This window comes from Ambystoma mexicanum, chromosome 3p (genome assembly GCF_040938575.1).
Source record: "Ambystoma mexicanum isolate Mex_15411 chromosome 3p, UKY_AmexF1_1, whole genome shotgun sequence".
NCBI classification, from domain to species: domain Eukaryota; kingdom Metazoa; phylum Chordata; class Amphibia; order Caudata; family Ambystomatidae; genus Ambystoma; species Ambystoma mexicanum.
Genome location: NC_090925.1, coordinates 888,627,943 through 888,642,219, shown reverse-complemented (window position 1 = coordinate 888,642,219; position 14,277 = coordinate 888,627,943). Strand labels below are relative to the sequence as shown.

The 14,277-nt window shown below is 50.9% G+C and overlaps 1 long non-coding RNA gene across 2 annotated transcripts in view; it reads right to left on the bottom strand.

Moving 5' to 3' along the window:
• LOC138581068 (uncharacterized) overlaps positions 1-14,277 on the bottom strand; it is a 297,626-nt gene that overhangs the window by 202,129 nt on the left and 81,220 nt on the right. The gene's annotated exons all lie outside the window — the stretch shown is intronic.

The window sequence follows — 14,277 nt, the reverse complement described above, 5'->3', positions numbered from 1 at the left end:
ATTCAGTTCGGCGTCTGTGAAGCTGGGCTTCCTTGATGGGCCGGACTGTGCAGCCGTGCCTGGGGCATCAGCCTGTGCCGGACGTGCACTCTTCCTCTTCCGCTTGGAAGGGGGTGGGGATCCAGAGTGTCCTACGCCGCTGTGGACACTAGGGGCAGGAGCCGTGGTGGACTCAGTACTGGGTGTGTGGGATTGCACACTCAGCATGGGAGTAGGTGCAGGCATTGGGGGTAGAGGGATAGGGTCAGGCCTGATCTGAGGTGCATGAACTAGGACCGACACAGTCTTGGCAGGGTGTATGAGAGGTGGGGTGGATGGAGCCACACCCTGCCCACGGGGGGCAGCAGATGACCTATCTGGCATAGATGCGCGTGTCCTGATGACACCAATGTGCACCGGTGCACGTGCAGTGGACCTGCTGACCTGGATGTCAGCGATGGAGTCACCCTCGGACAGGTCTGGTGCCACAATGGGCTGGTCCAACAAGGGCTGATCAGGGTTGGTATCAGCCACATGACCCTCAACCGGAGGGGGGAGAGGGGGGGGCATGGGTGTCCCTGACTGGTCCTCCAGACTGGGGGGGACAGGGGCACCCTGCAAGTCACAACCACGTCCCCTAGTGGATCCTCCACGGCCACCACGTGTGGCTCGGCCACCTTTGCCACCCTTACGGCTTGCACGCCTCCCAACCATGGCACTGATGTTATTGTGCGTATGGGAGTGGGTGTGCACAATTGTCCTGGGCAATTGGGTGTCAAAGGGGTTGGGTACCAGATGGTATTCGTACCCTAGTGCAGTGGCAAGGCTATATGACACCCCTGGGGAAAGATGACGGGTCACGCAACGCACAGGCACCCCAAAAAAGTTAAGGAACGTGCACGATACCCCTCCTAGACCACGTGTGCGTATAAAAAACCCTGCACTACGCTGTGGCATCCAGTAACACAAGAATGAACGTATGCGTGTCACACGCAGCCTAGATTGACCTCTGAAGAGGTACGTGACACACGGGGCAAGCACAGATGATAGATGCGTGCGCAACTCACCGTCTGCCAGGGAGAAATGCGTCAAAAAGACACGCGTGTGCGCGTTGGCAACACCCCCGCCAAAAGAAGAATGGGACGCTGTCTGAGGAGACAGGACAACAGTAGAAGGGAACGCTGTGTGAGGAAACAGGCCCAGGAAAAAGAGCAAAAGAGAAAAAGCTGTCAGAGGTAACAGGGAGTACGACCTTTGAACGCCGTGAAGTAAATCGCGTGTCAACTGACAAGAAGTACAGAATACACCAACTCGCTCTCCACGAAAAGCACGTACAAGGAAATGGCGTTCTACATGTACCTTTATGCAGGCCCACAGGTCCTGCGTCACTTCCGCGTGTAGGCGCTGAAGGGCCAGCCTCCAATCACACGCATTGACACTGGCTTGTGTTTCTTTCACACGTGTTGGGAAACGGCCGTGCGTTATAGACGCGCTTACGCGCCTGGCCCTTTGGACCAATCACGCGTGTTGGGAAACACCCGTGCGTCATAGGCGCACTTACGCGCCTGGCCCTTTGGACCAATGAAATCGGGTACGCGTGCTGACGCGCTCGCGCGGCACGTGTATTTTTTTCACGTGGGTTGGGAAACACCCGTGCGTCATAGGCGCGCTTACGCGCCTGGCCCTTTGGACCAATGTAATTGCGTACGCGTGCTGACGTGCTTACGCGCTGAGGGCCTTTCCTCGGATTCCACGCAGACGTGCATGATTTTCACGTGCCAATTCACTCCGTATCAAGCTGGCCACGCGTTCACACACGGAAGACCACGCTCCTGCCCAGAAGGCCGAGTTACTGCCCCCCAGTGCCCCGAGCAGCCTCCCACGTGCCATCTGCTGCTGCCTGCCTGCCTGCCTGCTGCCACCGTGCCCTGCCATTTGGTGCCTGCACATCAGCCATCTGCAGGCGTACAGTTGCTGTGTTCACCCCTGCTGGAACTGAAGACTCCCGACTGGAAGAACACCACTCCACAGCCCAGCCCCAGGACCAAGTTGCCCACCCACTCCTGCCTCTGGGGTTGCCATGTCGGGCACTGAAACATCTGGCACCACTGGCAACCCCCAGCCAGAGAGGCAGAGGGGCCCCAGCTTCAGTGTCACCGAGGTTGGGGTCCTGGTGGAGCGAGTCCTGGGGCAGTATGGTGCCCTCTTCGGAAGTAGCCGCGCCAACTATGAAGGACGGACTCGGATCTGGGACGACATCGTGACTGCCATCAACGCGGAGGGGGTGGCAGTCCGCGACAACCCACATGTCAGGAAGCGTTGGGAGGACTGCAGGTCCAGGACCCTCTCAAAGGCCCGGCGCCTCGTGGAGGGGGGCCGGGGCCACATGAGTTCGATCCAAATGAGGGTCCTGGCACGCATACACCCAGCGCTCCACTCCCAGGTCCTTGAGAGGGAGACCCGTCTGGAGTTGAGCGGTAAGTGTGCAGGCATTGCTGTGTGAGACAGTGCATGTTGCAGTGTGCTGGTTGTGTGATGCTGTATGTGTGGAATGGGCCTTGTAGGCATGTATGTGTGCAGTGTTGTCATGGCGATGCATGTGCGACCAGTAATTTGTGGATCACATGGTTGTTGTATGTGTTGCTATGCAACCTGAGGAGGCCTATGCAGATTGGACACATGTGAGCATGCAAGTGTATGTTCGTGGACATGGGTGTGGGTGAGGGATGGATGCTGATGCCAGGTACATGTATGGTGTCGAGGTCGGTGTGCTTGACCTGCATGTCTGTGACTTTTGAATGGCATGGATGCATGACACATGTCTGTGACACTGTACAGATTCACTGATGCTGCCTAATCATCCTTGTATCCACTGTGTTTGTGATGTACGAGGCCACATGGATGTGACAGAGGTGAAGTGTGTGCATGTGATTTGCATGACCAATGATGCATGTGAGTTCCATGACATCGTACTTTAGAAGAGTGCAGTGGACATGTATGTTGATGTGCATGCCATGGACCATGGGTGTTGCGTGTGTGTATTGCCTGACCCATGTGTTGTGGAGGGACATGATAGAAGTGTACTTTACCATTGCCAGTCATCTGATATTGCTTCCTGTGCAGGGGACCATTGTACAGTGCCCTGATGCTTGTGTTCTATGTCTCCCTCTATGCAGCGGCTAGTGATGGAGAGGGCGGAGATGGCGCTGTGGAGGTAGACGGCGGGGATGCCCCCACGGCTGCGGCGGAAGGGGTGGGTGAGCCCCCACAGGGGCCAGCTACAGCGGAAGAGGGCAAGGAGCCATCCAGGTTGGTGGTTTCTACAGAGGAGGAGGCGGCCGAGACTGAGGCACACCTGAGGCCTGGTGGGGGCATCCCTGCTGGTGCAAGTGGTGCAGTCCAGGGCCAGGGGCAGGAGGCAGCACAGGTCGCCGTGGAGGTGCCTGTGCATGTCGCTGTCCCTGACCCTGTGAGTGCACCACCATGCGCCAGCATGGATGCCCCGTCCCAGGCCCGTCCGCAGGTGGAGGGGGTGTCTATGTCATCTGACTCCCCTCCACCTGCGGACGAGGGGACCCGTGGGCGCATGGAAAAGGTCCTGATTGGGGTCGCGTTGCGCACGGGGGTCATTCGTGATGACGTGCGTGCTTCCCGGGAGGAGCACGCACATCATCACGAAGAGCACCGTGCCGACGTGGCCCAGTTGGGATCTGCCATTGGCGCGGGTTTTCTGCAGGTGATGGCCAATGTGTCGGGCATCTCCTCCTCTGTGGAAAGTATGCGCCGGTCGTTCTCCTTGCCGTCTTCCGGCCCAGTTGACACCAGGGCCCCCTGTGGACCTGCCCCGACCAATGCAGCCGGCTCAGTGGGGATCCCATCCCTGCCACAGTCGGGAGTCGGTGGTCCAGCTGGTGTGGACACCATGGCAACTGGACCCCTGCAGGTGGAGGATGTGCCGGCATCATCAGGCAGGGCACGTGCACGACGGCGTCGGTGGATACCATCAGCCTGGATGCCGTCGTGCTGGCAGAGGCAGTGGCTGCAGAGGCACCGGCAGCGACGTGGGAAGCGTCATGACTCGGGGCCATCAACATCGGAGGGGCAGCCATCGGCTGGAGGGCAGGAGGACCCTGGACAGAATGTGTCTTCCGTGTGGCAGCGGTTAGGCCACGCAATAGATGCGGAGAGGCGGCGGGCAGAAGAGGGGCGGCTCGCTATGGTCAGGGCGGTGGACTCCATGCAGAGGGCCCTGAGGCGTGCCGAGTGCCTCGAGGAGATCCGCAGGGGCTTGGAGGTGGACACTGCGTCAGCCCTGCGGGCCCTCGGGGCCATTGAGGAGGAACGCCTCGGGGAGATAGAAAGGGAGTTCGATGATGCCCTGGCCCATAACATCTCTCAGTGAGCCGCAGGACTGGCCCGCCGCCTTTGTATATAGTTATGTAGATAGTAGGTTTCCTTTATTTTTATTTATTATTTGGGTTGATTGGACAATGGCCCACGTTTTTTGTATATAGTTAGCATTAGTTAGGTTTTGGGTAGGTTTCATTTTATGGTTTTTAGGGATATTGGACCCGGACAATCATCTTTGTACATAGTTTGTGGATATTTTTGATTTTATTATTTGGACCATGGGGCAATGTGTTTGTTTTTGATTTCCATTTTGATTGACTTTGCACCCGTTCTTTTGGTTTTCACCTTTCATTAGATTTTTTTTTTTTTTTACCTGTTACTTTGTGTATTCATTTAGGTGTTTCTTTTTTTTTCCTTCTTACATTTTAATACATTGTTCTTTTGATTCTATTGTGTGGACTTCTCTCATTGGTTTGTTGACTGTCACAATCTGGGTTTTCACAGTCATGTGTTGCCATTGTGTGAGTCTGACGGACTTGGACTCATGCGCATACTGCTCATTGGTTATGTATCATGTAATGGGTATTTGATTTTTGAATGGATGTGTACCTTGGATGTGTGTATGGACTGGGGTGACATGGGGTGGGATGTGGTTGCCCATGGGATCCTGGGATCTGTATTGTGATTTCCTATTGGTAGGGGAACATCTGTGTGGGCCTGGTGGAGGGTGCCCCATGACTGCTGGGGGGTGGGGTTGGTGGGAGACATGAGTGGGACATAAGTGGGGGCCTGCTGGCAGGTGCCCCACAGTGCTGGGGGGTGGGGGTGGTGGGAGGCATGAGTGGGACATGGGTGGGGGCCTGGTGGAGGGTGCCCCATGACTGCTGGGGGGTGGGGTTGGTGGGAGACATGAGTGGGACATAAGTGGGGGCCTGCTGGCAGGTGCCCCACAGTGCTGGGGGGTGGGTGTGGTGGGAGGCATGAGTGGGACATAAGTGGGGGCCTGCTGGCAGGTGCCCCACAGTGCTGGGGGGTGGGTGTGGTGGGAGGCATGAGTGGGACATAAGTGGGGGCCTGCTGGCAGGTGCCCCACAGTGCTGGGGGGTGGGGGTGGTGGGAGGCATGAGTGGGACATGGGTGGGGGCCTGGTGGAGGGTGCCCCATGACTGCTGGGGGGTGGGGTTGGTGGGAGACATGAGTGGGACATAAGTGGGGGCCTGCTGGCAGGTGCCCCACAGTGCTGGGGGGTGGGTGTGGTGGGAGGCATGAGTGGGACATAAGTGGGGGCCTGCTGGCAGGTGCCCCACAGTGCTGGGGGGTGGGGGTGGTGGGAGGCATGAGTGGGACATGGGTGGGGGCCTGGTGGAGGGTGCCCCATGACTGCTGGGGGGTGGGTGTGGTGGGAGACATGAGTGGGACATAAGTGGGGGCCTGCTGGCAGGTGCCCCACAGTGCTGGGGGGTGGGTGTGGTGGGAGGCATGAGTGGGACATAAGTGGGGGCCTGCTGGCAGGTGCCCCACAGTGCTGGGGGGTGGGGGTGGTGGGAGGCATGAGTGGGACATGGTGGGGGCCTGGTGGAGGGTGCCCCATGACTGCTGGGGGGTGGGGGTGGTGGGAGACATGGGTGGGGGCCTGGTGGAGGGTGCCCCATGACTGCTGGGGGGTGGGAGTCATGAGCAGGTGTGCAGGGTAATCCCCTGTGGTGTGGACTGCATGCAGGGGACGTGGAGGCTGTACAGGGAAGACCTGTGAAGACCCAACGATCGGAGTAGCGTGTTCAACTATCCACGCCCCCCTGAAATGGACGTAGCCTGGGATTTCGCGTGTGAAACGTTCCCGCGCACCCCTGAAATGGAAGTAGCCTGGGATTTTGCGTGTGAAACTTCACGCGCACCCCTGTAATGGACGTACCCTGGCTTTTCGCGTGTGGGACTTCCCGCGCACCCCTGCAATTCCCGTAGCCTAGCTTTTCGCGTGTGAAACTTCACGCGCACCCCTGTAATGGACGTACCCTGGCTTTTCGCGTGTGGGACTTCCCGCGCACCCCTGGAATTCCCGTAGCCTAGCTTTTCGCGTGTGAAACTTCCCGCGCACCCCTGTAATGGACGTACCCTGGCTTTTCGCGTGTGGGACTTCCCGCGCACCCCTGCAATTCCCGTAGCCTAGCTTTTCGCGTGTGAAACGTTCCCGCGCACCCCTGAAATGGACGTAGCCTGGGATTTCGCGTGTGAAACGTTCCCGCGCACCCCTGAAATGGAAGTAGCCTGGGATTTCGCGTGTGAAACTTCCCCGCGCACCCCTGTAATGGACGTACCCTGGCTTTTCGCGTGTGGGACTTCCCGCGCACCCCTGGAATTCCCGTAGCCTAGCTTTTCGCGTGTGAAACTTCCCGCGCACCCCTGTAATGGACGTACCCTGGCTTTTCGCGTGTGGGACTTCCCGCGCACCCCTGCAATTCCCGTAGCCTAGCTTTTCGCGTGTGAAACTTCACGCGCACCCCTGTAATGGACGTACCCTGGCTTTTCGCGTGTGGGACTTCCCGCGCACCCCTGCAATTCCCGTAGCCTAGCTTTTCGCGTGTGAAACTTCACGCGCACCCCTGAAATGGACGTAGCCTGGCTTTTCGCGTGTGGGACTTCCCGCGCACCCCTGGAATTCCCGTAGCCTAGCTTTTCGCGTGTGAAACTTCCCACGCACCCCTGTAATGGACGTACCCTGGCTTTTCGCGTGTGGGACTTCCCGCGCACCCCTGCAATTCCCGTAGCCTAGCTTTTCGCGTGTGAAACTTCACGCGCACCCCTGAAATGGACGTAGCCTGGCTTTTCGCGTGTGGGACTTCCCGCGCACCCCTGGAATTCCCGTAGCCTAGCTTTTCGCGTGTGAAACTTCCCGCGCACCCCTGAAATGGACGTAGCCTGGGATTTGACGTGTGAAACTTCCCGCGCACCCTTGAAAATCGCATGGGCCGCTTGCCGTGATGGTCCAGGGTTAGCGCAGCCCCTTGCGCTGGTTTGTAATTTTTATGAGATTTCCCAGCGCAAGGGGCGTTCCTGGGGGCGTAACTGGCGCTGCAGCGAGTCGCTGCGCCACTGTGCGCCACGGCTGCCTGGGGAAGCTAAAATCCATGAATACGCTGTGCGCCGGATTCGGTTTTGGCGCACGCGGCTGGCGCAGACTATCGCACGCGCACGCTGTGCGCCAGCCGCGTGCGCTACTTGTGCGCTGAATTCTATGAATTACCCTGTATATCTTGTTGGGTAATAGATACAGTCACTTCCAGTTCCAATCCACGACAACTTTTGCTACACAAGGAGGCCAGATATATCAACCATATGCAGATACATATCACAGGTTTTAAAACAGATTTGTAACCTGTACTGTAACTCCTTCAATTGATGTTCTGAATCATTATGTGCTATAAACCTCTTGGTAACCATTTTACATGACCAAATACCAGGAATTTATGTCACTATAACTTTTTCCAACTATCAGCCGTTTTTTACACATTGTTATTTTTATTTTTACTCACAATATTTATGTGAGCAACTTCTTTAAAAAAAAGAAAAAAAAAACAATTTGTGTCATTTGCTGCCAGTAGCTTTCACAGCAAAATGACATAATCACAGTAGCATCTGCATCGTGACATCATGACGTGGCCATGAGACCATGATTTTTTTGCGGCCAAAAACTGTATTACATTTATACGTCTTACGGTGAGGTTTAGCATCCTTAGCGGATCCATGTCTTTAGACTGACATTTTTTATAAAGAATTAACATATATTGCATATTTTATAACAAAAAATATTATAGAGAATGCACTTTTTTTGGGGAGTCGGTCCCCCCAAACCACTGTTTCCCACAGCTATAAACCCACCCCAGCCGTTTCCCAAAAATATGTAACCCTTTATCCCACCCCTAAATGCATTCTCTATAAAAAATGTTGTTAAAAAACATTCGATATATGTTCATTCTATATAAAATATTCGATATAAACACTGCATACCATCCTTAGCTATCCACACTGATGGGACATTCAATCTAATAGAAGGTAAGACAATGTTGAACATTTTCCACTATCAAACTAGTCCAGTGCTCTTAATACGCTATCTCCTTGTCTACAATCTGCCTTCCCTAGATTTGCTTCTTCACAATACCTCCAATTTAACACATAATGAGAATATGCAGGCATGTAAAGAAATGTACCGTCATTTGAGTGAGATCTAGAATTAAGTGTCAATATCTATTGCAAATCTATAACATAAAGTACTTATGTTTATATTATCTGCTCTGATTTGCAGATAACAAAAGATAAAACAGAACGTATTTACCCTTTGAAGAAGTTAATCTCCAACTTCCTTATACTGGACCATCTGGCTGGTGTGTCCCCTCTTTTTCCTTGATATGGTAATCACTGAATTATATGCAGAGTAGGTTCTTGTACTTGATTACGTTTCATTTTCTAACGCACAGGGTCCCTTTGAATCACTCATGGGTCCTGAGGAAAGCACACAATTGTCAGACACCGAAACCTTCTAAGTCGTTGGCCCTGGTTATCTAAGACTTTTTATTTTAAAATATTTTGTATTGGTTTTTACAACAAACAAAACATAACCATCACACCCGACATTTTCAGCATCAAGCTTCTTGGCACAAATTTGCATCTTATTTATTGCTGTCTCCCCCCCAACCGCCCAACTTTAACTCAAGCTTCCCCCTCAGTTCTTCGGACTGCCCCTCTCTCGGGGTTACTCCCCTTCATCATTCTCGGACGTGTCATCTTCGCTGGAGTTGGCTTGGGGGTTCCCGACAATGTGGCTACCATTTGTCCCCATGCTATCAGAGGTCCCGCTTCATTATCCTCCCCTCTGTTGGCTGCCTCATACCATACTACTATCTCAGCATCTGCCCATTTCAAGAGATCATTCCACCATACTTCTAATCTGGGTCTATGGGCTGCTTTCCAGCTCATGGTTATTCTCCTTTGGCCAGAATGTAAGCCAGGTCCTTGATTTTGCTTACGTGGCCTGGCAAATCCCCTCATCATGCATGCCCACATGGATTCCACGTCTAGCTTGATTCCCTTTTCAGATAGTCGTAGCTTGATTTCCTCCCACAATTTTTCCACCTCTGGGCACGCCCAGAACATATGAATCATTCTCGCCCGCCTCCACCTCCCCGCACTTTGGGCATTTTTGTACTTCTGTTCTCCCAAATCTGGCAATCATTCGGGGGGGGTCATGTACGCCCTATGGGTGACATATAACTGAATCTGCTGCAGCCTCGCATTCCTAGACACCTTTTTATGATACCTCTGAGCTCTTTCTCACTGCCCGTCTTGCATAGGTGCTCCCGCTTCCTCCTCCCAGTCCCGTCTCAATTGGAGCGACTCCTTACCCACTCTGGACATCACCAGTTCGTAAATCGGGGTTATTTCATGCCCTCCCTCCGAGATATCATACATCGTTTCTATAGCCGTGTCAGGTTGTTCTGCTAGTGCTATTTCGGACCACGTTTCCTTCACCCGTTTAACTATTCTATTGTAAGTGATATATTGCCCTGTATGTATCAGAATTTCATCCACAAAAGTCCAATGCCTCTCCCTCTTGCCATATATCTCCCAAGGTTGTTAGGCCCACCGGCTCCAAGTGTCTATGGATCCCTTCTGGATATCTAAGACTTATGGTGTTTTCAACTCAACATAGACTTTAGTTGCACAGACTAATGATCCCTATGAATAAAATATAAATTGCCTCGACCCTGGTCATACACACCTATGGTCCCTCTGAACTGAACAGAGACTTTTGTTTCCAATGGGATGTGATCCATTCCTAAAACCACACATTTAAAAAGAAAATTATAAGAATGACTATATTATTATGATTTATGTAAGAACTTTTTTTTCACAATTGTTTTTGTGCGTGTTTAAATTATGTATTTGTCTTCTTGTAATATTGCACCTACACTAAGTGGATATAATGTTGTACTTTATTTCTGTATTGTTCTTTTCTTTGCTTTTTGAATAACTGACTAATTGTGGTCATTATATTTGTAAAAATCTTGAGACCAATATCAGGCTTGTTTGAAATAGAAAAGTATTTTGATGTTACCCAATATGTTCGCATGAAGTGTGAGATTCAAACACCAAGACAAGTTCTTCTAACAAAATCCAGCAGGAACAACCTCTGTTTGTATAACAAATATGTGCATGCGTGGCTTGATGTGGAGAAAGGAGTGAGCCTGCACCTGTGAAATGATATACATATGTGCAATAATCCTAGGGAACAGGGAAACAGAATTGTGTATCTCTACACTGCTCAGTGCATTGGAAGCTGCAGTAAGGACACTTGTCAGTCTTTCTACTGTGTTGACCATGTGGAAATTGTCAAGATGATCCAATGCTCCTATCAAGTGAGTAGCGAGAACTGACCTGATCTTCAGTTGTGGTATTGGATGATTGTATCCACGGCCCAGGGAACACTTGCAGCTTCAGATCATAGTGCTGAATATTCTGTGAAGCCGGGCTGATGATGTAGAGATTAAAGCAAGTTGGCTTGGATGAGTAGAGGTACCCCAAGGATGCGGCAGACAACACTGTAGTCACATGGAGTAGTAGAAAGTTGCAGGTAAGCAGCGCAGAGATTTGCAGGTAAGCAGACGTCAGCTGAGCACAGCGAGGAACGAAGAAACCGAGCAGCGGAGTGAAAGGCGAGAACAGGGCCGAAGACCGGGAACAAGAATAGGAAGAAGGAACAAAGGGAAGGGTAATGGAAGGATCCGAGAAGAAGGAATAGGGTCATGGAGGGACAGAACGAAGAGGGTTACAAAGTGTTAGTGCTTGCAGGAAAGAAGCAACGCATCTGCTTACCCAAGAAGCCAGTCTTTATCCATCAATTCAGAGCTCAGGTGTTCCACTGGCGAGAGTTCCTGCAGGAGTGCCATCTTAGGGGAAGGCTAGCCTCAGGGGTGGACTGGCAGGCTGGCTGGGCTGTTGCTCCCAAGGCTAGAGCTGCTGCAAAATGTAAAATAAAAATTGAGAAAGATAAAATCCTCAGAATCAAGACTGCCTTAGAGGAACCGAATGCTAGATGGTCTGCTTAGCTTCTTTATAGATCGGGTGAGGTACTCTTATTGATTTCAGAAATGTTGCAGATGTGCCTGTGTGACCCCACCCATGGGCCATCAAAGTGAGTGAGTCAGAAGTGCCTAAGCTGCAGGTGTATGTTCATACTGCGTCTGTAACGCTTACCTGATGTCTTGTGGGTAAGTCTGGCACACTTGTGGAATGCCCCAATCCTCTAGAATCAGGATCACGTGTGGCACTGTTAAGGCGCACTGCTGTGTTTTCAGTGGAAGGGGTTGGATATTTTGTGGGGTTGGGGATGTGGTACCAGGGCAATATGCTGTCCGTGGATAATCACAGCCTCCACTTTTGGGTGCCATAGGATGTGTAGGGTGTGCCTTCCTGTAACCAGTTACTTCACTGGTGTTGAAGACTCCTTTCAGTCTTTGTGTCTTTGCTTTCTTGCTGTTCTTATATACCTCTTTGCACTGCTTTCAGTCTTTCTGTCGTTGCTTTCTTACTGCTTTAAAATGCTTCCTTGTATTGCTTTCAGTCTGTCTTTGCTTTCTTACTGCTTTAAAATGCTTCATTGTACTGTTTTCAGTCTGTCTTTGCTTTCTTACTGCTTTAAAATGCTTCCTTGAACTGCTTTCAGTCTTTTTGTCTTGTAATCTGTGACATTCTTCTCTTACAGGTGTTTGGAGCCACCTGGTTGGAAATCAGGAGGATGAGCGGTCTTTTCACCAAGGTAAGAGTCTGTTACATAGTGGTAGGCTGTAGTGCTACCATGCGCGCTGTGTTAACAGCGTTCTTTGTTTCATTTCTTATTTCAAATTCAGGTACTGCAATGGAGCGCCGGAGCATAGATGGGTAGCAGTGGTTAAACACAGAACCGGTAAGTGAAGAGCTGGCTGCGACTCTTGTAAACATGAAGAGGGTGGCGCACTGCTGAATATGCGCCCAAACACACTTTTATAATGGTGCAATCCCATAAGAAAATGATCCATGAATCAGGTTAAGTGTAGAGTGTGGCGTGTACCTCTGATCGGTGCAAGACAGGAGCAGCGTGGAGGAGCTCCTGCTGGGCGCAGCACTTAACTCTTGAGGTGGCACTAGGGAGTTAAGTATATGAATGGAAGTTATCTGGATAATCTGGTCGGAGAGAGGATCAGGCGACCGTTGTTCTCTTGCCAGTTTTCCTAACACAAAGCACGCAAGTGGGTGGGGTTTAAAAAGCCCTGGGCCCATGGCTTATAACATACAATGGTGCATGAGTTTTCAAGAGATGTCCTAAGCGGTGACCATCTGGGAGAACTGTTGTGACTACTGTGAAGGCATCATGAAGAAGGGCACAGACAACAGATTCCAAATTCAAACAATCAGTTTTTATGAATTTAAATGTCAAGATGGAAAACGGCCTAACTTGCCCTATATTTAGGTGGGATTTCCCGATCTAAATAAAAATAAGGAGAATCTGAGTCAAAGAGTTCAATTTAGGAATCAGTTTGTGTGCAAAACCCATGCATGCCCTCACAACTATAACTATACAACGTGTAGGGATGTCAGTAACCAAAAGAAAAACAGTGTTCAACACAAAGCCCTGAGCTTCTTCCAGATTGCACCTTCCTTTCAGCTCCTTTCCCCAAGTACATGGGAACATGCCTTTAGGATAAATCTCTCACCAGATTCAAAAAATTCCTTCCTCTTGTCTAACAAAAATTACAAGTCAGCAATAATTTCAACCAAAGCAAATGCCTACAATACGCAGATCAACAACGCAGCCTCTGACTCCAAAGAGTTATTTTCCATCTTGAGAGAATTGGAAAACCCAATCCCCATTACCAACCCTATTACACCGAGCAAAGAATGGTGCACCACCATACAAGATGCTTTAGAAACCAAAATCAAATTGTTACAAACCAAAATTACTACCAAAAAGGAACTCCTAGCAATCAAACCCACCAATGTCAAACACCCTGTAAACCCCATTACTAATACCAGCCCACTATTCACCTTCACTCCTGTCTCCCAAGAACTAGTCTGTGACACCATCTCCAAACTTAAAGCTTCTAATTGCAAAGGAGACTCCGTCCCAGCTCAAATAGTTAAATCATGTGCCCACGCACTCACACCCATTATTACTAACTTTGTGGATGCCTCATTCAAAGCCAACTTGGTCCCCGCTAGCATCAAAGAAGCCTGGGCCACCCCGCTGCTATGAAAGCCTTCTCTAGACCCGACTGTACCTACAAATTACCGGCCAATAACGACAGTCCCCTTTGTACTCAAAATCATTGATAAAATAGCTGACAATCAAGTACAAGCCCATTTAGAAAATAACCAACTTCTTGGCTCAAGACAATCTGGGTTCAGGCCAAATCACAGCACTGAAACAGCTCTACTGGACCTCAAAATCCAAATGGACGCCATTAGAGACTCAGGCAAACTATGTATCCTCCTGCTATTAGACCTCTCTGCTGGGTTCGATTTAGTGGATCATGATAAACTCTCTGCCACACTAGCTAATGACTTTACCTTCTCCAGGGATGCAACTATGTGGATTAAATTCTTTCTAGCTGACCGAACTTCTAGAATCACTATAGGTAAGGAAGCAGCTAACCCCATCCCCGTCCCCATTGGAGTGCCACAAGGCTACTGCCTTTCACCCACACTCTACAACGCTTACACAAAGCTCCTATTCTCAGCCTTAGATGATATGGGTGTCATCTACACCAACTTTGCGGATGATACCAGATCCTCATCCCTCTCCAAGGTAACTACACCCACGACACCTTACTCATTAACAAAATCTATGCTATTATCCAAAACTGGATGGCTCTAAATAGCCTTTGTCTCAATGATGAGAAGACTGAAATTCTGATCGTG